Raw genomic sequence first — 26,331 nt, 5'->3', positions numbered from 1 at the left:
CTGGGGGATATATTGTTGTTGGCTGCATGGGATCTATTTTATTGATTTTTTGTTATCATTAACAAATTCCATAAAATTACTTAGTACCACAAATGTTACTTTGTTCTGTATTTTCTAAAAGGGATGGTACTGGGAGGTGGGTAGTGGCTGGAACCAAGGAACGGTTCACAGAGGTAGGTAGGGGGCGGAGACAAGGGGTAAGTCCAAAAGAGGGAGTTCCTGCACCTACTCTCTGAGAAAAAAAGCCCTGACTATAGAAATCACCAACAGGAGGAAGGAGGTCCTGATTCCTCTATATAGATCTTTAGTGAGACCTCATTTAGAATACTGCGTCCAGTTCTGGAGACCTCACCTACACAAAGATATTGATAAAACAGAACAAATTCAGAGATGGCAACAACAATGGTGAGGGGTAAAGCATATCGAGAGCGACTTCAGGAACTTAATATGTACAGTCTGGAGGAAAGAAGAGAAATGGGAGACATGATTGAAACCTTTAAATACATCAAGGGGTTGAATAAGGCCCAGGAGGGCAGTTTTTTTCAATATGAAACCAAAATCAAGAACACGGGGACATGACCTCAAACTTACTGGAGGAAAGTTCAAACCTAATCTTAGAAAGTTATTCATTTTACTGAAAGGGTAGACGATAGTTTAAATAAACTACCAGGAGGGGTAGTGAGCCAGCCAACAGTAATTGGCTTCAAACCTGCTTGGAACAAACATAGATCTATAGTCAGAGAATAAAGTTATTGAAAAAAAAAATGGGAAGACTCGATGACTACTCTGTCTTTTTCTGATGTGAATGACACTGGCCTCACCGTCATCTCCAGGGTATGTGCACAGTCAGATTGTTGAACTTTTCCGGGGCTAGGAAGACCCCTTCAATGATGAAGTGATGGGGACGATCGTCCTTCTTGACATTGTGGTAGATGAGAGCAGCTCGAGGAGTCCAGTTGAAGTGGTTATGAAGGTGAGATACAAACTCGCCAAGCTTGTTGGCCGTTGGGCCCGTCCTCACCGTTGTATTGTACTGATCATCATCAGGTTTAAGCCGAATGCCAGGGCCCTGGCTGGAACAAGCAGAAGGCACCAATGGGTGGCAAATCGGGCACCCGGGGAGGTGGGACATCCTGGACCAGAAAGTACATCAGGGTTGTGGTAAAACTTTAAGTCTACAAAATTGAGGGGGGGCCACATATTCCGAGCAGGACCCTTCCAGCTCTGAGGTCAGGTACGAGGTTATTTTCACCTGGAACCCCAGTAGAAGTTTGTTTTGTGCCCATTCCAGCGCCATATGCAATGCCAGCGAAATGCGGGACCATGACCAAGCATAGCGCAGGTTGCTGTCAGGCAGGACTGCAGGCCAATGTCAGTGTGTGGTTAGCAGGGGGAGTCTGATGGGAAGCCATCAGTCCTGCCTTCCACTGCATTCCTCCTATAGGAGCTGGCCGACCAGGAGGGGAATTAGACTGGAGATAGAGACTGCAACTATGAAACAACATATTGAGAGATTCTACTAAATAGACACATAATATATATAACACATACTGCAACTATGTAACAACATATGGAGAGATTCTAATAAATAGACACATAATACTGTATATATACTGCAACTATGTAACATGAAAATCTTCTACAAAATAAAGACATCAAATATAAACTGCAACTATGTAACAACACATGGAGAGGTTCTACTAAATAAACACAAAATACATAAACTGCAACTATGTAACAACATACAGAGATGTTCTACTAAAGACACATAATATGTATACTGCATACTGCAACTATGTAACAATATATGAAGAGGTTCTACTAAACAAACACATAAAATATAAACTGTGAGAGTGACAACATATGAAAAACAACATTCTACTAAACAAACACATTATTCAAATACAAATATACAAGATATAAACTGCAACTATGTAACAACATAAGGATACAAAAAGACCAAGCTGATATATGTGGAATAAATGTGTATCTCAGTCCCAAAATGTACACAAAGACAGAAACTAGAGGCCCACGGGACTTTAAAGAGACACATAACATACATTACAAAGACATACATTTATTATATGAAAAAATACATATAAAAATAGAGCATGAGAAAATCTTAACAATGTCAATGATATTCATCAATAAAAAATAGAATATTTGTACATACAAAATATAAGTTAACTTTATATAATACTTCATGTATTTTTTAATGTAATACATTTATGTATTTTTAATGGATGGTGTGTGTCTCTTTAAAGTAACGTGGGCCTCTAGTTTCTGTCTTTGTGACATCATATGGAGGGATTCTACTAAATAGACACATAAAATGTATATATATATATATATATATATATATATATATATATATATATATATACACCTAAAAGTATTTCTTAGGCCTGTTACACACGATACTCCTGTTTGAGAATCTCCTTTTTCAGCTGTAAATTTGTCTTATTGAAATGCGCGCATTTTCACGCATATGCGTTCGTGCAAATTTGCATCTTTTTTTGCGCAAATGTATTCTCTTGTTTTTGGGAAAATATGCAAATTAGCATTTTTCAGATCAACAGTATAATCGTGTGTGTTTAATTGTGCGCAATTGTGCGTATTTGCGCGCATTAGGCGTAAATTACTGTCCAAAATGCAGATTTTTCTATTTTGTTCTTACTGAAGAATGCACGGCGCTCATTTACGCGCCTGTGTGCATAGGCACATTATAATAAATGGGCTCTATTTTAGCTCAGAAAAAAAAAAAAAAAAAACTGTACTGAGCTTTTTTAAGCTTTAGTGTGCAAGAGGCCTTACATTTTTCTTTTTTTTCTTTTGTTTCTTTAAATATTTCAGCTTATGTACTTGTTTACCCCATATAGACTGAAGCGTTTTTTTACATTTTTGCTATGGGCTTGTTTATTCAGGTATATATATATATACACACACACATACGTATATGTATATATATAAATGTATATATATACATATATATATATATATATATAATATATATATATATATATATATACATATATGTGTATATGTGTATATATATATATATATATATATGTGTGTATGTATATATATATATATATGTGTATGTATATATATATATATATATATATATATATATATATATATATATACATTTATATATATATATATATATATATATATATATATATATATATATATATATATATATATATATATATATACATATACGTATGTGTGTGTGTATATATATATATATATATATATATATATATATACACACATATATAGCAGCAGCAGATTTGACTAATTCCTCTGTTGCTCTGCTCTCTCCTATCAGTAGGTTCAATGCCTCTTAATATCTCTAAAGTCATTTCCCCTGTTTATACTCAGATTTGGCAAACATAGAGAAAGATGGTCTTTAACAAATTGGAAAGGGGCGCACATGAGTCACAGGAGTTTGCATTCAGCCATTTGTACAAATCAATGACAGGCGGACTGACACTGCGGCTGTTTGTATGTAGCCGTGGATCTAAGCGGTTGCATCTATACAGAGACAGATAAGCAATCCTGGAGCCTGGCAGTTTGCATGTAGGGGTGCTCATCTATCCCTGTACTGATGGAACCACTCGGATGTTTGTACACCTCTGCATTTATTTTTTTCATTCTACTGGTTGCGGCTGTATGCGATCGCCTGTTGTCTAAGCTTTTTCTTGGTTGTGTATTGCCCTTTAAGCCCATGTGAATGACCCCCAATACCATCACCCCTTCTCCAGCAGCAGAACAGCAGGCAGTGAACAGTCCAGCACACCATCACAAAGTGGGAGTTTGCAATGCTGCCATCAGCGTGGTACCCGAACATCCCAGTCGGTGAGTCACCTGTCAAGATTATTGATGTCAGTGGACCAGGCGGCAGATTTTAGTAGATTTCAGCCCAGGCCACTGTTTAGAGTTCAATTACACTTTCTTGGCAGTTTGTGGGAAGGTGGGGGCTGTGCAGGGTCACATTATGCCATGAAGAAATAACTGACATCCATCAATGTGTCACCATCAGCGCAGGCTAATGAGACCAATGCTGAATATCGCCCAAAATTATTAATTCAAAGGAGTCCTGTTAATGCTTTCCTAATCTAGAGTCTTCTATCATGTGAAGGGATGTCATAATGAGCGTTTTTTAGATCCAATCCATCATTAACAGATAGCTTATTTTGCCGTTTCCTCTACAAACTTATATTTAAAGTGTTACTAAACCCACAACAGTAAAATCAGTGTGTATTTGCTGTAACGCATGCTTGTTATACTCACTGTGGAACCTAAGGGGTTAATCCTCCGCATTGTGTAAAAAGGCTGTTTGATCCTCCCCTTCTTCCACAGTTCCCAATCCATCTGCTGATAATACAGAGCCCTAGAAGGCACTCTGCATATGCTCAGTTTGGTGTGTATTGCTAAAGAGAGTTTTTTTTTTTTTTTTTTTTGGGGGGGGGGGGAGAGTGCATGTGATCAGCACAGGGCCAATCACTGTCCAGAGAGTGCATGTGATCAGCACAGGGCCAATCACTGTCCAGACAGAGGGCAAAGGGTCCTGCAGCCTCATAGGACAGTCAGAATAGAATGAAAACTCCTCCTACAAGCTTTAACCAGGCACTGATAGAAGTTACAAGACTGCTATATACTGCTGTGATGAGAAAATGTATTTAGCATTTTATATTTACTAAAATAATTGCATTTCCATGTTCTGTGTACTGTGGGAGAGCAGATATAGTGAATGCAGGGTCCTGGGTTTAGTAACACTTTGAAGCTGGATACACACTATACAACTTTTGTTGTTAGATTTCCTTTAGGTTTACCGTCAACTATGTAATAAAAGGGGACTGCCTGACTGCATACAAATTGAAAGTGTTTAGATTTGACCTCATATTATTTGGTTTTGGTAAATCTAAAGGAACAAATCTAAAGATAATTGTATAGTGTGTATGGCCCATAAGGCTCCCTTTACACAGGCGGTGAACTTTATTGCTTCTTTGCTCCTCATAAGCCAGGGGGGGTTGATTTATTAAAACTGGAGAGTGCAAAATCTGGTGCAGCTGTGCATGGTAGCCAACCAGCTTCTAACTTAAGCTTGTTCAATAAAACTTTGATAAAAAAATACCTGGAAGCTGATTGGTTTCTTTGCAGAACTGCACCAGATTTTGCACTCTCCAGCTTTAGTAAATCAACCCCATTGAGTGGGGGTTTGCAGGTGTTCAAGAGGCCATGCTGCTGACTCCTTAAAGCGGTTGTAAACCCTATAAAAAAAAAATAAAAAAAAAAAACCTGCAAGACAAAGGCATAATGAGCTAGTATGCATCGCATACTAGCCCATTATGTGTAACTTACCTTAAAACGAAGCCCCAACACGGACCCCCGGACATCGATGCGGGCGCTGCCATGATCCCTCGTCGTCTCTTCCGGGTTCGGCGGCTCCGGCGCGCTGATTGGCCGGAAGAGACGGCTCCAGCGCGCTGATTGGCCGGAGCCGCAATGACGTCACTCCCGCGCATGCGCGCGGGAGTGATTTTTCCGGCAAGCTCCCGGCAACTTAATTGAAGGTCCCCCCGGACCTTCAGAGCGCATGCGCCGCTCGCGCAAGCGGCTGCATGCACTGTATATATCTCCTAAACCATGCCGGTTTAGGAGATATTATTTGTACCTACAGGTAAGCCTTATTATAGGCTTACCTGTAGGTAAAAGAGTCAAAAAGCGGGATACAACCGCTTTAAAGCAGGACTCCTGGTTTACCTCCCCCACCTCTGCTCTGTGCTGCCATTCTTAAAAAAAACCTGCAAGTGCGCAGATGCACTGCTGGACTTTCCGGACGTTTGGGAGCTGAAAGAGACTGACACCGGATCTGTGCACAGGCAGTCAGAGTTCTACGGATGTGCACAAATGCTGCCAGCTTCTATGGGATGAGCAATAACAGAAATCTGCCATCTGTGAGCATACATGCTGCTAAGTAGTCTACTGGGATAGCTGTGACGTACCAATCCCAGGAGGCAGTGGGGCCCGGCTCAGGCCGGAAACCCCAGAAGGGGGTTTGACATTGAAATGCAACAGTGCAACCACGTGCCAAGCATTTGGCACATGGTTGCAGTGCATTCTCATAGACTTCAAAAGGAACTAGCTATTCCCCAAATAGCACCTCAGAGTGCTGGAGAGGTTGCAGTCAAGTGGGTACTCTCTTCCATATGCTTTGTCATGCAAGAACACTAGAAGCTTTTGGGGCTCAATTTTCAGGCACATCTCCAGTGTCACTGGCATCATAATGCAACCATCCCCAGACTTAGCCATTCTAAACCTGGGAATTGACACAGTCTTCATACCATGCATGAAAATAGCCACGAGTATCCTTCTAGCCGCAAAGCTCAACACTGGAGAGGGAACCTGGCACCTAATGTCTCAGAAACTATATCCATATAGTCCACTCTATATATTCTTATGAAAGACTCTTGTCCATTAGATCTGGATCTACCTCCACTTTCACTAAAGTATGGAAAGACTGGTCAATATGGTACTCCACAGCTCATGCTACCTTTGCATTCTGATGTAAGGTAATGTTCCCTTCACCTAGAGGCTAATATTGCTTTTCGCTTTTTATTTTACATATGCGTAATTGTTCTATATGTTTTGGTAACTATACCTCTGTTCATACCACGACATATACTTTTTTGTACCTTGCTGCAGTTGCGGATTTTTTATGTTAAATATTTTCAATAAAAACTAATTAAACGAAAATTTACTAGCTATTTAATGCCGCAGGCCAAGTAAAATTTTCCGCACCGCACCTGTGTACAGACCTGAGATGTCATGATCTTAATTTGTGGGCAGGTGGTCAGGTGGTTACACAAGGATAAACTGCCTTTTCCACATTTGGTAAATGACATCATTCAGGATACCTGCCCCTTTGTTTACATACAGAATCCAGTGGGGGATCTGTCATTTGTTGCTGGAGTAGCGGCAGGGAAGCTTTGTTAATCAGCAACTGACAAACTGGCACTGGGTAAATATTGTTGGGTGGATGTGATAGGTCATGATAGATGTGGGTCTATTACCCCACTGTAACTAAAGTAAGATTTATATCATGGGGCATGTATAAGGGATATTTTTCAAGATGTGGCTGTTTTTATTTCGATTTTTCCTTGTTGTTTTTTTTTCTTTAATGAATACATGCTACTGCCACTAAGTCCGCATTCACACTGAAGTGGCACGACTTCTGCACGACTTCGGGGGCGACCTGTGAAGTCCCATGCACCGCGACTTCGGCGCGACTTGCACGAACTTCATATAATGAATGTCTATGCAAGTCGCTCCGAGGTCGCCCCAAAGTAGTACAGGACCCTTTTTCTAAGTCGGAGCGACTTGTGTCGCTCCTATTAGAACGGGTCCTGTAGCACTGCATGGACAGCGAGGGACCGCGACTTGTCAGGCTGACAAGTCGCCTGACAAGTCGGGGTAGTGTGAATGGAGCCTTAATGACAGACTTCCTGGTTTGTTGATTAACACAAGACAGCCAGGGCTCTATCATTTAGTGGTGGGAGCACTACAGATCCCAGGTTGCTGTTTTTTTTTTTAAGAAATATACCGAATTATTCAGTGACCGGACATGCAGGTTTAGGGCCTCCCCAAAGCAGGTTTTTGTAAAAGATTTGTGTATTTTTAAAGGAGAAGTTTGGGGTTATAAAAAAAACACATACTTACCTCCATGCTGCTGCATTGCTTTGATGATGCAGCTGTCCCCCACTGGCTCTAAGCCCAAGAACTGAGCAATCACATGGTCCCTGACCGCTCAGTCCTTGATCTGCTCTAAGCTCCCTGGGATCATTATACTCACTCAGAGATCCCATTAGGCTCTATGGGTCTAGCTCACAACTCCCAATGCATCTATTGAAGACTATACACTTCCCCTGGGACTAGGGTTGCCCCTTCATCCCTTTAAACACAAACACATATGAATTCCACAGGTTCTGAGGCAAATTTAATGCAGATAAGGCACCAAGTAGGTATAATTACCAGATTAATCAGCCACAGAACCTGTGTAAGTAATGTGTGTTCCAGTTTAAAGGGATGAGGTGGCAACCCTACCTGGGACTTGAGATCAGAGCAGGGCCCAAGCAGTAGCTGACTTCATATACATCACTCTGGGACTCCCATGCCCTAAGTCACAAGGCTCCTCCCCTTCTGGCATTATATGGGCAGTAACTCCACCTATCACATCACTACAGGAAGGCTTTGTCTAAAAGGGGACCTAACACCCAATTACATAATTCCCCATTACCAAACTATTTTGGGACAGAGCCACCTAGTGGCAAACTAGCTAACTCTAACTAACTACACCTGCTAACAGGTTGACCCATAAGAAACAGGTGCTAGACTTATGGGGCAGTAAGTTTTCAAAAAGCTCAGGAGTAGAGGTGAGTATTGCAGCAGGGCCTGCGTTTTATTTTTATTAATTGGGCCACTTATTAAAAAAAAAAAAAGAATCAGCTTTTAAGACTTTGACATATAATTTCATCCTTTATTCATTATTATTGATGGAAATGTTTAGTACAATCATCCTGTGGTGATGAATCTTGTGGGTGGTGGTTTTTATGAATCTGCTAAACTGTTATTACAACTATTATCAACTGCAGTGATATCATGGGTCTAGCTGTGCTCGGGAAGAACTCCATTACTGCTTGTATCTGATGAGGAATGGGAGACTTGTATAAATATATAAATATTCCTTTCCAGTGTTTATAGGCTGTTATTCATAGTGACAGTTTGGCTTGGATTCCACTGCAGAGAGAAATAATTAGACTTCCTAATGAATTGCTTTCTGCAGAAGTGTTCACCCGACTTCGGATCTTTAACTTAAAGTAGAACTAAAGACAAAACTTTTTTTTCCATTTCAGAGTAAATGGGGGTTATGACCACCGTCATCTGTGTCCCCTTGGGGAGGTTTCTCTACACTTCCTATCCCATAGCCCAAACAGGAAGTGAGAGGAAATCCCTTCAAGTTTGGGAATCCCTAGTTGTCACCAGAATTAGTGTCCTCATTGGAAGATCCCCCCCCCCCCACCCCCCGATTCCTGTTTGGGTGACAACCCAAAATGTGGGATTTTCTGTCACTTTAACTTTCGGTGGTAACGGTAACATGATAAAAGGGGAGAGTGAATCTCGCTAAAAGGAAAACAAACAGCAATATAAAACCTGACAGGTGTTCTAATGCCTCTACAGGTGCCAGGGATAATGGTGATGCTACTATCCAAATATTGCAATGCCTATATTTTGGAAATTTACCCACTAGATGGGCAAAGCCTGATAGGGAACTGAGAGATGGGTTCTTCATCAGATCCATCATAGGCCAGCCATAGTGGGCTCATTTTTTTTGATCAGCCAATGGGGAGATTTGGGGAGCCAGCAGGAACATATTCCCCCATCCACACAAGCAAGGTTGGCACACAGCTGTAAGAAACAAAAACTTGCTAGATACCTCACATCCCGTAAACCTCAACAATGCCTACAGTAGAAGCAGCCTCAGGTCAGGTTCCATTCAGGTCACACCCCAACATGTTTCACTCTTCCCACGGGGCTTAATCATGGCTCCTCCATGATGTAATGTTCTGGTACCTTTGGGTACCCTAATTACTCTTTCATAAGTGTATGCGCCCCACCATTCTCTTTTGGTAAGGTGCGCATACACCTTTAAGACTGATGCTGTCATCACTGAGCGCCGGACTGGATGGCTATTTAGATCGCCGGCTCTCACTCACATGTGTTCGTTCAAACTGCTTTGTGCCTTGATGCTAACCTGTCTTGAAGCTCTCATGCTTGCAAGCATACTTTGCTGTCGGAACCACGCTGCGCTGATCCCTGTATCCCGCTACCGGATCATCCGCTCTTGACGAACCTCTCCTCTACTACATTGCTATTAGTGATAAGTACCCCACAGGGGAAACCTCTATAACTTTCATACTAAAGCTTACACTATCTAGCTCTGCATACTAAGGACTATTACTACATCTGCATTATCTAAGATTGCTAGCTCTTGAGCCTACTACCACCTGTTCTTGCACTGGGTTGATCTCTCTTGTATGTCCACCTGCTACTCTGTCATCTGCTACCATACATGATTGCTAAACCTATCTGCATCCCATCTGCTACTATCTTACTTTCAAGAACATTTCCTTTCAAGTGTCTGTCATCTACCATCTCTACCCAACCTGTCTCTTCAGCCTATCATCACTGTGTTACTATATACATAAGTCACTCTAGGAAACATCTTATTGAGTGTGTGTATTTACTTGCTGAATTGAGATCATCCACACATGATGAGTCATTGAGAGTTTGGATTGGTGTCTCAGCGTTTCTCTACATGACTACTGAAGTGGAATATTTCTGCAGCTGAAAATCCACATCATACATAAAACGCAGGAGCGTTACACATGATCAGGTTGCCAGTAAGTCATGGATCACATGTACACATCCCATACTATATAGAACAGCAACCAGCATGTAGGCTATGTTTATGTTAAACATAGCCTACATGCTGGTTGCTGTTCTATATAGTATGGGATGTCTACATGTTGTGACCATGACTTGCTGGCAACCTGCATCCCACCCCCTTTTACTCCTGAGGGTGGGGCCCTCTTTTTTAGCATAATGTGTGTGTATATAAAGAAGTAGTTGGCCATTCACTATTTTGGCTCTGATAAAGAGGGTTCTCCCTTGAAACGCGTCAACTAATACTGACTTAATTTGGTCTTCCCACACCACTGGTCAATTATAGCAGACCCGGAGGTAGATATTTTCAATTGTTATGACATGCCTTTATTTGCCAGGTGTTTGTGAGTACAGGCATACCCCGTTTTAAGTACACTCACTTCACGTACACTCGCGAGTACGGACACAGCCTGGTCAGCTTGGCATGGCATTACTCCCAGTTTTTAACATTGGTGTCTATGGGAAATCTTGGTCAGCTTGACATAGCACTACTCCCAAACCATAAGTGACAGGGATACCAAACTTAGGGAGCAATGTGAGGGGACCCAGGACTACAACATATCCTATTGTGGCCAGCCAGCTTGCCTAGGAAATGATAAAAGGTATTGTTTCACTTTAAGTACATTTTCGTTTTACATACATGCTCTGGTCCCATTGTGTACTTAAAAGCGGGGTATGCCTGTATAAGATTTGTTGCTTTTATTCTACAATACATTTTATTATGGTAATGTGCTAACAGGGCCGGGGACAAGGGGTGGGCAGAATGGTCGACTGCCCTGGGCACAGCGTGTATTGTGGGGAGGGGGGCACCACAAGTTCCTTCTACTATAAGGCTGACAGGAGGAGTGACAGCTGCATCACTGCTTCTGTCAGCCCAGTGCTGGAAGTGGCAAGGAGAGGAAGAAAGAACCGGGAGGAGGTGCGGTCTGTGGTCTCTCTCCCCCTCCTCCACATAAAGAAAAGGGGGTGGCATTTGGCATCTTTGCCTTGGGCACTGGATGATCTTGTCCCGGCACTGTGTGCTAGGTCGGGACTCCCTTCTCTTGTTATTGTTATACAAAGTCTGGTCCCCTTTTCCTGAGTTTAGCCACACAGATCTGGCCATTCCTGCTGCTGATAAGGCCCCTTTCCCACTTGTGCAACTTGTCCTGTGACTTGGGACTGCAAAGTCGCCTGACAAGTTGTACCCCATTATTTTCAATGAGTACTATTCATATCTGTGTGACTTCGAGTTTTGGCAACTTCAAAGTAGTCCCTGCACTACTTTGGTCTGACTTTGATGCGGCTTGAGGTCTATAGACCTCAAAGTTACACAAGCATTGGTTCAAGTCGGGTCGAAGTCGCATCAAAGTCGCGCGACTTTCAGTTCGTACAAGTGTGAAAGGGGCCTTACTGAGAGTCAGGAGTACACTGAGGAAGGGCACAGGTTTATAAATTGGCTGCAAGCCTCAAAATTTTGGTGCAGCAGCCAATTAAATTCTAAAAGGACTGTCTACGACACTATGAATTCCACCCAGTATCATTAATAATCCCTCCCCCTTTATCATTAATGTCTCATTCACACCACATGTATTGGGCAGCATTGGGCAACACATTGCACCAGCCCTACACAACACACACCACCAGGTAGACATAGCACACTCCTGTTGGCATGAATAGGCCTTCAAAAGAAGTCCAGTAACGTTGTCTAGGCTGAAATGATGTCATCAGTCTGCTGCAGGCAGGAGGAAGCATTTCCTCAGTCTCCTCTCTACAAGTTATTAGATGGTAACATTGTAACTAGGTGGGAGGTTGCAGCAAGGGTGAGCTGGGTTAGAATTTAGTAAACACAACCAAGAACTGCACATACATCAGGGTTTACATGACTGTGTCATCTCTGAGCCGGCATCTCAGTCCAGGAAGTAGATGGTGACCCTAGATAATGCCTGACCAAAGATGGTGCCATCCTTCTGAAGACAAAGGTAGATGAAGGCTTTGTCAGGGGAAGTACTGTGATCTCTGAGAGGTAATAAATACCCGAGTGCTACATTGACGCATTTCTTAGCATGCATGCACTTCTCTAAGATGTCTTGTTAATGGAACCAAGGAAAACGTTATCTTTGGAACCCCAATATGGTTTTTTGTAGGATCTCTGCAATTGTTTACCCACGGAAGCTTGTCCTTCCAGAATCTCAGCCTCACTCGGTGACATGTATGAATGAAGTCTGTGCTGTCCGGGAGCCACTACTACAGGAATATTCCCTCCATGAGTCACTTCATCATGTAATGTCACACTGACTCAATGACAGGCCTAATAATAAAATGTCAGGGGGCTGAAATTGAAATATAACAGAGCGGGGCCACTGCAAAAAAATATCATACAAACATAATATACAGCTCTGATGTGTTTAACTGAAGTGTTATAGAGCCTTCAGATCAGTCCGATGCATCATGTGCTCCAAGGACAGGCTAAATTATTGAGAGTATCTTATCGACCGGTGCTTCTCATTATATTGCTTTCTAGTCATTGTGACCCTTTCAAAATATGCAAAATCCCGAGACACTCTGGTCTAAAATGGGATCACATCAGATTCCCCTCTTTCATATTACAGCTCTGCCCCTCCCCCTTTACATCAGCGTACTCATCCTACCATCACATCCAAGTCCTCATCCCCCCTTCAAATCCAAGTCCTCACCCCCCCTTCACATCCGAGTCCCCCTTTCACATCAGAGAAAGCTGTCAGCTTTGTGGAAGATGTAGGTTACCACCTGGAGTATGCACAGGGTTACCTCCCAAATCTCCCAATGGGCACATGGAGCGGAGGGAAAGTATGGTAAGCTTGTTGGGCCATAATAAGGGAGACACTGTTGCTCTAGTCTGTATGAACAAAGCACCCTTTCACTTTAACCTTCCTAGCGGTATTCCCGAACGTGGCTCGGGGTTAAATTTCAGAGCCAAAAGCGGTAACCCCGAGCCACACTCGGGGTACCTTCAGAAGCATCGCTGGATCCTGTAAAAGAGGTTACTTACCTTGTCACCGGGATCCAGCGATGTGTCCGGCGTTGTCGGATCTTCCTCCCGATCCTCTCCGTGCCCCGGCTTCCGTCTCCTGCGACGTGATGTTCGCAGGGGGGTGGAACTGGCGGCAAATTCAAATGTATGTGTGTGTATATATATATATATATATATATATATATATATATATATATATATATATATATATATATATATATATATATATATATACGTAATTCTTGTGAATGAGCAGCCCAAACCAACTGTATACATTGTGCTGCCTTGGTCTAAGACGGAAATGCTGCCCCCCCCAAAAAAAAAAAAAAAAACACACCCACCAAAAGGCCCGCAAATCCATTATTTTATATAAATATAACATTTAGAAAATATTATATATACTGCTAACTTTTTCCATAATTCACCACTAGACCAGTCCACCAAACACCCACTGTCTGTCCTCAGTCCTCCTGTCTCTCCTTTGTCTTCAGTACCCACCACCCTAGAAGATCCAGCCTGCCCTGCGTGAGATGGAGTGTGCTGATGTCTGAGGTCAGTGCGCTCACCACGATCACGCAAGGGATGTTCCCAGGAGGAGATGCTCCGCCTCCTCATACTCATCAGTTGCCACTACGGGCGGCAGTATGAGATGGGAAAATGCCGCCCGTAACGCACCGCAAACCGCTGAGATGTAAAATCGATGAAAAAAAAGTATTGAGCGTCAATTTGCCGCCCCTCTCAAAGTGCCGCCTGGTTCCAATAAACCCTGCGGGACCCATGGTAGGGCCTGCTCTGCACACACTGCACAGCATTAAGCAGAGGGCTCAGTGTAATCTGAGACCTGAGTGAAGGGAAAGGACACACCCCCTCTACACTTCATCATAGGGAAACATGCACAGCTGAAGTTGTCAATCATTTGCTGTGTGCTAAAGGGGTGGCCAAGCCTTCCATCATGGTTGTTTGGTGCTGGCATAACCTGTCAGAAGAGAGAGTAGACAAGTATGAAACCGGGTGCTTTGGAATGTGCCAAGTAACCACTAAAGAGTAATATGCTTTGTTCATTTTTTTTCTATTATTTTAAAGGTTTACTATCACTTTAAGAGAGACAAATAGAGATTTGACCTTGAGTAGTTGTAAACGTCCTAGTTAAACTCTGAGTTTTGTCTACGTCTCATTAGCTTTCCTGAATGCTCTGTTGCTGATTTCACTTCCCTCGGTCGTTTTGTTGCCAAAAAATGTTTTCACTTTGCAATTAGTTTTCAATACTAATTGAATCCTTTTGTGTATTTATTGATCCACTTACAGTCATGGGCTTTATCCATTGTTGCCCCCTCTGCCCTCCATTGTGTCCTCTCTGCATACATTATTTTAATATAAAATCTTTTAGACCAGCAGACACTCAGCAGTGAGAAATGGATTTGATCCAAAACTTCAATGTGTGTACAGTATAGGATCAGACTTTTTTCTTTATCACATCAAACACATTACCATTTAACTCTTATTTCTTTACCAGTGTCTGTAAATGTCTGCAACATGTTACTCACAATGGGCATAGATGTGTCTCAATATCTGGAAGAAAGTATTCAGTATACTTAGGTGATACAGGCACATGACTAGGGTATAAAAGATGCTTAGCCCTCCAAAACTGCTTGACCACCACTCCTCCACTAACCTTTTCCAAGAATAACCACACAAGACTAGAGATGGAGTACAATGGCCATAGCAGTCTTTTATTATTAACCGATTATAAATAACATATAAACATATCCACAAATAGACATACATTATATTACCAAAAGTATTGGGACGCCTGCAGGGAAGGCTGTCCACAAGGTTTAGGAGTGTGTCTATGGGAATACGCATTATGTTATGAGTCTCGCGCTGTCCAAGGAAATGTCTAAATTAAATAAACACTTCCTAGATGCTGCATGTACCGTTACTGAAAACCATGCAGTAAAGGAACTTGTAGTGAGGGTTGGGGGGGTACAGCGCTTCTGGGAAGTGATGAAATTAAATTAAAATTAAAAATTAAAGTAGAACTCTAATAGGAGTGTAATAAATGTGAAAAAATTAAATTAAACTGTGTATCTCATTTGTGTGTCAGTGTACCTTGTATAAAGTGCATAAGTGGATTCAATAGTTAGAGTGGATCATACACTAAAAAAAACATTCGATATATCATGCAAAAAAATAGATAAATAGATAAAGGATATATACAATCTTATCTCAATAAATAAAATATAAAATCTATATAATCAATAAATAAAGTGCTCAGTGCAATCCATAATCCATTAATAACAATAATCAAATATAAAACCAATTAAGTGACAGGTAAAGTGTTAAGTGCATTAAACAGTGATGTGCATATTTTCACACAGTCCTTTCCAAATACTGCAGGTGACTCAAACAGTTCAAAGGTGGGAAAAAAGGAATGTACTCCAATGATGTGTCCAGACAGAGGTAATAGCATATAGGGTTTTTAGCCCTCCACCTCAAACAGTGTAGAAAATAGTGGGGTGCTTCTTCACTTTTGTGCCCCTATAGGTGTACTAATCTCTCACCTCCGAATATCTTATTATACGCCTTATAAGCTCTGACCTGGGATCCTCTCCACTCCTTCCCTGTTTGCCAATGAATAGTGGTACCTCGGATGGATCGACTTTCAAAGCATTTCCAATGGCCAGCGAATCATTTGCCCAGAAAAAAAAGAAAAATGTCCCCGGATTTCATTTAAAAAATTTGGTCACCTTATAAGATGGGTGACCTGACAAGGTGGTGACCTGACAGGTGGTGACCTGAGAGAAGTCAGGTCACCACCTTGTGGACCATCTTATAAGGTGACCAAATTTTTTAAATGAAATCCGGGGACATTTTTCTTTTTTTCTGGGCAAATGATTCGCAAATGTGTTCTATTGGGTTGAGGTCAGGACTCTCTCCCAAAACTCTCCCAAACTCGCTCATCCATGTCTTTATGGACCTTGCTTTGTGCACTGGTGTGCAGTCATGTTGGAACAGGAAGGGGCCATCCCCAAACTGTTCGCACAAAGTTGGGAGTGGGAAATTGTCCAAAATGTCTTGATATGCTGACGCCCTAAGAGTTCCCTTCAGTGGAACTAAGGGCCAAGGTCAACCCCTGAAAAACAGCCCCACACCATAATCCCCTCTCCACCAAATGATTTGGACCAGTGCACAAAGCAAGGTCTGGAAAGACATGGATGAGTGAGTTTGGGGTGGAGGAACTTGACTGGCCTGAACAGAGTCCTGACCTCAATCTGATAGAACACCATCCATTTAACTTTTTAACTCCCATTCAATTACCTCCCATTTGATCTTGTCTTCATAGTTCAAGAGCACGCCACTTGGCAAAGTCAATGTTATGACACCCAGGGCTTGACTGGAACTTGACTGGCCTGAACAGAGTCCTGACCTCAATCTGATAGAACACCATCCATTTAACTTTTTAACTCCCATTCAATTACCTCCCATTTGATCTTGTCTTCATAGTTTAAGAGCACGCCACTTGGCAAAGTCAATGTTATGACACCCAGGGCTTTTTTTTCAGCTGGAAGGCAGGAGAACACACAGAACTGCACAGAGTTCTATTCAAGGTGCATACACTGATTTACTGTATTTATCAAAAACACAACAGAAGCTGCCTTGACTCACAAAAGCCTGCTCATACACTGTGTAGGGAAAGGGTAAACTTTGTTATTGTTGTGCACTTTTATGCTGTTACTTAAGTTTACGACCTGGTTCAAAATCAGCATTTTGTCAAATATGGATCATATCCTGCATGTTGTCTTGTAAAAGTGAACCTGTATCTGCCCATACTGAGTAAACCAACAGGTTTCCTTTTAACGCTTCCCTTCCTAGAAGTTGGATGGCTTCCCCACCTCCGCTTACATCCTGTAGTCACCCTTTAAGGAAAACCTCCACTTATTTCCTGTTGTCGCCCTTTAAGAAAAAACTCAAATTATTTCCAGTTGTCGCCCTTTAAGGAAAACCTCCACTTATTTCCAGTTGTCACCCTTTAAGGAAAACCTCCACTTATTTCCAGTTGTCGCCCTTTAAGGAAAACCTCCACCTATTTCCAGTTGTCGCCCTGTAAGGAAAACTTCCACTTATTTCCTGTTGTCGCCCTTTAAGAAAAAACTCAAATTATTTCCAGTTGTCGCCCTTTAAGGAAAACCTCAAATTATTTCCAGTTGTCGCCCTTTAAGGAAAACCTCCACTTATTTCCAGTTGTCGCCCTTTAAGGAAAACCTCCACCTATTTCCAGTTGTCGCCCTGTAAGGAAAACTTCCACTTATTTCCAGTTGTCGCCCTTTAAGGAAAAACTCCACCTATTTCCTGTTGTCGCCCTTTAAGGAAAAACTTTAATTATTTCCAGTTGTCGCCCTTTAAGGAAAACCTCCACTTATTTCCTGTTGTCGCCCTTTAAGGAAAAACTCAAATTATTTCCTGTTGTCACCCTGTAAGGAAAACCTCCACCTATTTCCTGTTGTCGCCCTTTAACCTCCCTGGCAGTATGATTGTTTCTGATTTTAGGTGCTGAAAGTGGTACAATTATTTTGCATGTAATTCTTAAGAATGAGCAGCCCAAACCAACTATTTACATATGATTATTTTTTTTACTTTGCATTCTTCTTTATAACATCTCAGGTATGATATAGTTTGAAACACAAAATCATAAATTATAATATAATAAATAACTATAAATAAGTTAAAGCATATATATATATATATATATATATATATATTACAGTAAAACTGTAGGCAAGAGCACTGGGGGGCAAACTAATGTCAATTTATTTAATTTAGTAATGTAATCCAATAGGATTACAATATATCAGTGTGTTTGTGTGTTTTACTTTTCAAATTTGCCACCGGTTCCACCCCTTTGCGACGCTTTCAGAGAATGGAAGCCGGGGCTCACAGCATCAGGCGAAAGATCTGGCCACCGTATGCTGCAGGAATACATCGCGGGATCCCGGGGACAAGGTAAGTTACCCCTTCCAGGATCCAGTGATGCTCCCTGGCGGTACCCCGAGTGTGGCTCCGGGTTACCGCTAATGGCACTGAAGTTCCCCCCCTAGCCACACTCGGGAATACTGCCAAGGAGGTTAAGGAAAAACTCCAATTATTTCCTGTTGTCACCCTTTAAGGAAAACTGGTGGAGTCATCATCTAAATCCAGTGATAGGCAACGTTGTTAGGCAGAAGACGTCTGATGACGAAACGCGTACAGCGCCGTCATGTCACTTCCGGTTCCGGTATCCTGGTGGAGCGCATTGCGTTCCAGGACGCCATTTCCTCACTCTGAATTTACTTTTAGCATGTGAGTACCCATTTATTGTACATTAATTTAAATAAAGGTGTAAACGATATTACACTATCGAGCCTTTCTTTGCCCTATGTGACCCTCCCACCCGTACATACCATCGAGTGACTGACCTCACTCATGTACCGCCAGATATTACATTACCATACCAGGAGAAGACCCCACTAAGCCTGTTTTCTCTTTGGGACACCCCGGACCCCAGGGATGGCCCACAACACTCTCCCCCATCACAGATGGGAGGTAAGGAGTCAAAGGAAGGAGCACCCAGCCATATTCCACTACCCGCTCTATACCCCTGTGTGGGGTGGGTATATCTGGTTAGTAGGTCTTTTTACTAGGGGTCACCCTGCACCTCGCCAGTCACCCACCTTGGGGTTATCATAAGGTTGTTCCCACTATTTATCTGCACATCTATCAAGTCATGGACTAATTTTCTTTTCTCTTTTTCAATATTGGCCTATTGGACTTTATTCCAGCCTGATATCTAGCTGTCATTTATTGTGCACATTCTTGCACTATTTGTTGTGCGATTCACTTTATTTATCTGTTTCTAATATTTTTTATTTTTCACTTTATCTTCAGTGCAATTTACCAAGCACTGTATACCACCAGCACATACTATTTCTACTATTGCATCTACTTATTTTTTTAGGTCTTATCATACCACTTACTATTTATTGTTTTTGGTACACACCTTGTACTTTCTTCACGTTTTTCACTGCTCATTCACTCATATTGCATTTTATCAGGTGTTGATTGCATATATAATTTTATAGTGTATTTTTAATATATATTTATTATTGCTCTATTTTACACACATATATCTTGTGCACAGCTATATCACATTTTTTATACTTATTTATTTATTGACACCCACCATACAGGCAGCGCCAATTACCCTATTTCCCACTTACAATGTTCTTAGATTATATTCTATTAAATATTTAAATATTATGTTAACTTTAATAAATATTCAATTAAACTAATTGTATAGGGCAATTCTAGATCATTACTCTATTTCTTAAAAATTGTTCACTTTGGGTTAGAACTTCAGTTTTTTTATTAAAAGAATTTTGAAGTGTTTTTCCTAACAATGTCGTAATACGATACAAGAAAACTGCAACCGAAATTTGGTACTGTTATTATTACTACACAACCAGCAGCTTGATAAAAATATTCCCAGGGTAAAATTGGCTACACAATTTATATTTTTTCATTCCAAGTGAAAATATTTTACCCAGTAATAACACGAGATTTAGTTTATTGTTTTCTCTCTGGACTGCGCTTTTAAAAAGTCTTCATTCTCTAATGTTGGTTTAATTCGACTATAAGTGGTTGTGATGACAGTAAAAGAAAAACATTTCTGTAAATATGAGATACAACACCTGGGGTAATGTAGCTTACCAGTCTTGGCAAGCCTTTGAAGTTCCCTGCAATATACAGCACGCGTTTCAAGCTGCAGATCATTTCCCCCGGCAATTTTCACATAACAAACATAAATTTGTAGTTGTTGGAAGTAAATAGCCCGGTGGTGAGGAGGCCACTGAATGCAAAGCGTCCCCCCCACTTCTTATGTGGCTGTGATGTGCTAGGCTGACTTAAAAGAGAACCAGTCACAGCTGGGCTCATGCAACAACTTGAACATTCAGTCTTAAATTGTAACTGCCAGTTCACTTTTCATTTATTAGTTTTTTGTATCTATCTTTACAGAAGCAAGCCTGCAATGTGTAGTTCTGGATAGTGAGAGTAAGCTGCTGAGAATTGGTCAGCCGCCCCAAAGAAGCCCTCACACTTTGACAACATTTTAAGAAAGTTGGAAATGGTATAAATGGTTGAAAGCTTGGAATTGATATAAATAAGTATTTTGAATACAATACCATAGAGCCAAAGTGTTTTTCGAATTAAGGACCTCATGAAAACACACCAGTTTTTAACATAAGTTTAAAGCCTAACTCCAGCTTTTGTTACACTCTACATAGTTTTTTGGGCCAAGCTGGCCCAAAGGAATTATGTCCCTCACTAACATGTGATGATTAAGCACAAGATGTATGTGCGAAACGCGTTTACGTGACCCTATGTTGGTGTCTTTGGTGTCATCACTTTGGAAATTAAAGGCAATTGGAATTCCTGGATGTGCGGCCGTTTCTTTTCTTACAAGTTTTCCAGGGAGGCGGGCCGGTGCTAGCACTCTATGGGATATTCCACCTCTAAGCTACCATCGCACACCTGAAGCAGCGTTTTCTCCCTTCACTAACATGTGAGGCCGCTGGATGTGCGGTATAAACTGTATGTAGCTGAGGCTAGATACAGCATACAGCACTGTGTTCCAGGTGCAAGCCAAGACCTTCCTCTCTCTTACCCAGAACACAATATCTGATCAGCGCTCAGCTATTCAGAAAATATATTCTAACAATGAATACAAAGCTTCCTGATTGGCTGAGACAGATGTTGTGACACTATCAGCCCGCCTCTCTGACTCAGCCAATTGGAGGAAGCTTTGTTTTTGTTGCTAAAATACAACGCTTTCTATGAATGGCTTAGCTCTTCTCAGATAGACTCTATTATATTCAGGGTATGCGACAGGAGGTCTTGGCTCCAACCCAAAACACAGTGCTGTATGCTGTATATAGCCTCAGCTACGTACAGTTTATGCCACACATCAAGTGGCCTCACATGGTAGTGAGGGCCATAGTTTGTTTGGGCCAGCTAGGCCCAAAAAAAGGGTAATAAAAGCTGGAGTTCGGCTTTAAATTTATTTTTCATGCATTTAATATATGTTTATAGAATTTCTAACACTATATGATACAAGGGTTGTACTGAAAGTAATGCAAAAGCAGGCATAGCTTTTTTATTATAGATGTTCTCTAGTCACTTTTAAAAAAATTAAAAGTCAGCAGCTACAATTATTATAGCTGCTGGCTTTTAAAAATAAGACACCTGTCCAGGGATCTAGCACTCTCCTCACTTGGGCCAGTTCTTCACTCGCCTTTGGATCTCCAGCTCTGCCACGCTAAGTGTGGGAAGCTGGCTGTGAACCATTGCGGCTTCACAGCTACCTTCCCACTATGCATACATGAGCTGCGCTGTGTGAATGGTCCCACAGACTCCTGGGATCTGTGATGTGCCATAGAAGGTTGTAGGTAAGAAGGAGGTGAACTTCTGGTGGAATTGCCTAAGTGGTTCCAATGGAAACAGGGAGTGGGTACCTGCCAAAACTAGGTCCCCACTCTCCTCCCCAAAATAAATATGTTTCAAAAGTAGAAGAGGAGGGAGAGGAGAAGGAAGAGCAGAACTTCTGTTTTTCCGTGAAGTCCCGCTTTAACTTTAGAGGTTGTTCAAACTTCACATTTTGGTAGAGTGGATCATAATTCGACTGGTTCAGCAGGGACCGGACAAATTTTAATCCATGTATGGGCAGGCTAGTTGTACACAAGTCAATCTATCGACAACCAGCCTGTTGGGTTTTTGCTGAATGATCAGTGCCTCCAGGTATGGTTGGCAACACTGATCATTGTACTCTGATGGTGCGAAGGTTACAATAACTCAGCGGTTGGTAGGTTACAATAACTCAGAGGTAAGGGTTCCCCTATCCACACTGAATGTGTTAATGGGGAATGAGCTCATGTTTTCTTTTTATTCAATACACTGGTGGAACTATAAAAAAAATGAATTGTGTATGGTCGGCTTAACCTAACAAGTTCTTGATGAAGGAGGGGTACAGCCTGTCCAACATCCACAGAAGGCTACAGAACATTGTGGAGATGACACCACTGACAAGAGTCACCAATGACAAGATATTGCTCTTGTCAATGGTGTCATCTCTGTAAATATTCTGTATCCTTCTATGGAAAAGCCTGCACCCTTCTTTCATCAAGAAGTCAATGATGGCATGTTACTTCTACTTAGAAACTATTATCCCTGCAATGAAAAAGAAGAGTTACTATAGAGGAAGAGTTACTATACCAATGTGTAAAATAATAAGGTTATGCCCACTTTTGCATTACGTTTTATATACCCCTTGTATATATTTTATTGAGCATGACTATCAACTAATAATTTTTGTCTTTTTATTGTTTGCCTACTTATTAGCTCTGACAAATACACATATTCATAACAATTCTAAGCTATTTGACTGTTTATTCTAAGTGCTTCCAAATGTATGCCTAAAAGCAGATTATCTTTTGAGCAGTCCACTCACCATGATCAGACAGGCAGCATCCTAAGAACACAACTAGGTGGTTTTTCACCGGGGATTTTTGATCTACATCAATTGTAACCTAACGTGTATTGGTCAAGCGGTACCAAATTCACCTACTAGATCTCAAACTTTAACATCAAGATAAGGACTGAGCTTGCAGCTGAGCCACATCTTTGTACCATCACTCTGTGAAATAGGGTGGCTCTCTATGAACCATTAAGGCGCTCCTTTTGACAGTAGAACTGTAGGACCTTCCAAAGCTTTAGTGTTGGATCCTCACCCAGTTACTCCTTCTACCTGGGAAAAAGGCCTCCTGCAATGATTTAGAAGTGCCTCCTAGCTTTCACTCTCTGTAACACAATAACAGGACCCATCTAGGGAAATTCTTTAACCTCCCTGGCGGTATGATTCTTTCGGATTTTAGGTGCTGAAAGCGGAACAATTATTTTGCATGTAATTCTTAAGAATGAGCAGCCCAAACCAACTATTTACATATGATTTTTTTTTTACTGTGCGTTCTTCTTTATAACATCTCGGGTATGATAAAGTTTGAAACACAAAATCATAAATTATAATATAATAAAAAAACTATAAATAAGTTAAAGTGTGTATGTATGTATGTATATATATATATATATATATATATATATATATATATATATATATATATATATAAAACAAGTACAGTCAAACTGCAGGAAAGGGCACTGGGGGGCAAACTAATGTGAATTTAATTTATTTTGAATGGTATCAGTGTGTTTGGTGTGTTTTTACATTTGAATTTGCCGCCGGTTCCACCCCCCTGCGAACATCACGTCGCAGGAGACGTAAGCCGGGGCACACAGAGCATCGGGAGGAAGATCTGCCACCGCACACCAACGGGATACCTCGCTGGATCCCGGTGACAAGGTAAATAACCCCTCTACCAGGATCCAGTGATCTTCCTAGCGGTACCCCGAGTGTGGCTCGGGGTTACTGCTTTTGGCACTGAAATTTAACCCCGAGCCACACTCGGGAATACTGCTAGGAAGGTTAACAGGGGAATATATTACAGTTATAGGCCAGTTAAACATGGTTTTATTTATTAATGAAGAGACAATTAAGTACTGTCCGTGATACTTTTTTTATTTGCATTAACATACAATTTTTCAGGACAAGCTTTCCGGGTATGTCCCCTTTATCAAGATCCAAGCAGTACTCATTAATTAATGAATTCATTCATTAGTGAAATAATACAGAATATAAGCGTAAAAGCACATGTCAAGTTCTAGGTAATGCACAATCATGCATAAAGGTAAAAGTGATATAATGCAAGGCCTCACAGTGATTGTAATAACAATAATGATCACCATGACATGTTAAGATGAACCGAGCATTAGTATAAAAAGTTATCACTTCATCCATCTGATGGTGTAATGTTAGAGATCGCTCTGAAAATGGTGCAAAAATACATCGGTTCTACCACGCATAAAATAACTAGTATATATCAGAGTACCATGATTACAAGAAACTGGTATTAAAGAACAAATAATTCCATAGAGAAATAGGAAACAAAGAACAAGAGAAAGAAATAGAGAGAAAAAAAAAGGGGTGCGGGGGAGAAGAATGGGAAAAAGAGAAGGAAAATATGGCCAAGGAATGAGGATGGGGCAGAGAATAATGATACCTCTATACCTGAGAGGTCCCAGAAGGTGCAGTTACAAAGACCTCAAAATTGGAAGAAATCCAAAAATGTGACCAGACTGTCCACATAACAGGCCAGTTAAGTTAAAGCAGAAAACCAGCCAACAATAACAAGATAAAAATGAATAGCTCAATGAAAGAGAAATAAATAAATCTAAACCAGCTTTTGCTGCCATATTCACCTTCAGTCCAAATATTTTTTCTGCAATACTTTTTTCTGACCCTTGATCTCCTCAGTCTGATGGCCAAGATCATTTTACCCACTTCCTCTGAGCTCAATTTTAACTGCACCCACCCCCACCCCCACCCCCACCTGTGACTGGACAGGTAAAGGAGAAGCAGCACAGTGATGAGCTCATCTTTCTGTCAAACTGCTCTCTCCTGCTATCAGCATGCCTCATGTCAATATTGGTTCCTTATGTTGCCTCTTTCTCTCACACTCCTATTGAAGGAGGCTCATACCAAGTCAAATTTAAAAAATACATTCAATGATCTATAACTGACTACAGAGCTGCATTCATTTGTGTCTTTTATATCTTCCTGGAGCTCAGCATTAAAATATTTGCGTTAAATGGTATGTGCTCCTGAAAAGATGCTTTTATTTGTAAAATAAACTTGCAAATTCTCAAAAGTTTAGCCTCAATGGGGTGTCTCCAAAGCTCCCAGTTTCTGGCTGGTAATAATGTACGGTTGTAATCATGATCATTAAATGGCATATAACAGAGCTTCAATGAGCCGTCAAACTTCACCCAGTAACGGACGATAGTTTTGTAACGTATTCATCAAGTGAAAAGCCTAGACTGCAAATTAAATGATAGTTTCACAATGAAAATGTACGTCTTTCATTTATATACTTGAAAAAAAATGTATAAAATATTAAAGTCAGAAATGCTGGTATAGTCCTAGCAGTAGTCTATGAAAATAGAGCGGAGACCAACAGAATAGAGACCATGGAGAGAAAAGAAAAAATAAAACAAAAAGACCTATTAATCTGGTTATGTAGTGATTTATCCACCAGATAGGAGGTAAGGGAAAGTCTGCCATAAATTGGCTATTTGCACACTGTTCAAGATGATAATACACTTGTACAATTATGCAAATACAAAAAAAGACAAATTCCTAATTTAATCCTTATGACTTAAATCAGAGTTCCACCCAAAAGTGGAACTTCCGCTCATTTGCCTTCTCCCCCCCACCGGTGCCACATTTGGCACCTTTCAGGCGGGGGGAGGGGGGAACGGGTACCTGTTTTTGACAGGTACCCTTCCCTACTTCCAGGAGACAGCACCGCTGCGCCATCCACCGGAAGTTCCACCCACCGGAAGTTCTGCCCGCCGGAAGTTCCACCCACCGGAAGTTCTGCCCGCCGGAAGTTCCACCCACCGGAAGTTCCGTCCACTGAAAGTTCCGTCCTTCTTCTCCTTCTCCTGAGCCTATGAGAATGTGCTGCGCACTTCGCACATGTGCAGTAGGTAACCGGCTGTGAAACTGAAAGACTTTATTGCTAGTTTCCCTTTGAAAGAATGGCAGCGGCAGCATCCGGCAGCTGACCCGAATATCGGCTGGGGTGTTGACATTGCGGGCTCCCTGGACAGGTAAGTGTCTA

General features: G+C 41.3%; 1 pseudogene across 1 annotated transcript in view; it reads right to left on the bottom strand.

Moving 5' to 3' along the window:
• Positions 1-823: 823 nt before the first annotated feature.
• Positions 824-26,331, bottom strand: part of LOC309549688 (atrial natriuretic peptide receptor 2-like) — a 159,436-nt pseudogene continuing 133,928 nt past the window's right edge. Inside the window, exon 2 of the transcript in view lies at positions 824-1,491. The product of the transcript in view is annotated as an atrial natriuretic peptide receptor 2-like (transcript). The remainder of the gene's footprint in view (positions 1,492-26,331) is intronic.

The sequence above is a fragment of the Pelophylax lessonae genome (assembly GCF_965119305.1).
Source record: "Pelophylax lessonae genome assembly, chromosome: 1".
Classification (NCBI taxonomy): domain Eukaryota; kingdom Metazoa; phylum Chordata; class Amphibia; order Anura; family Ranidae; genus Pelophylax; species Pelophylax lessonae.
This window is presented reverse-complemented; position numbering and strand designations above follow the sequence as displayed.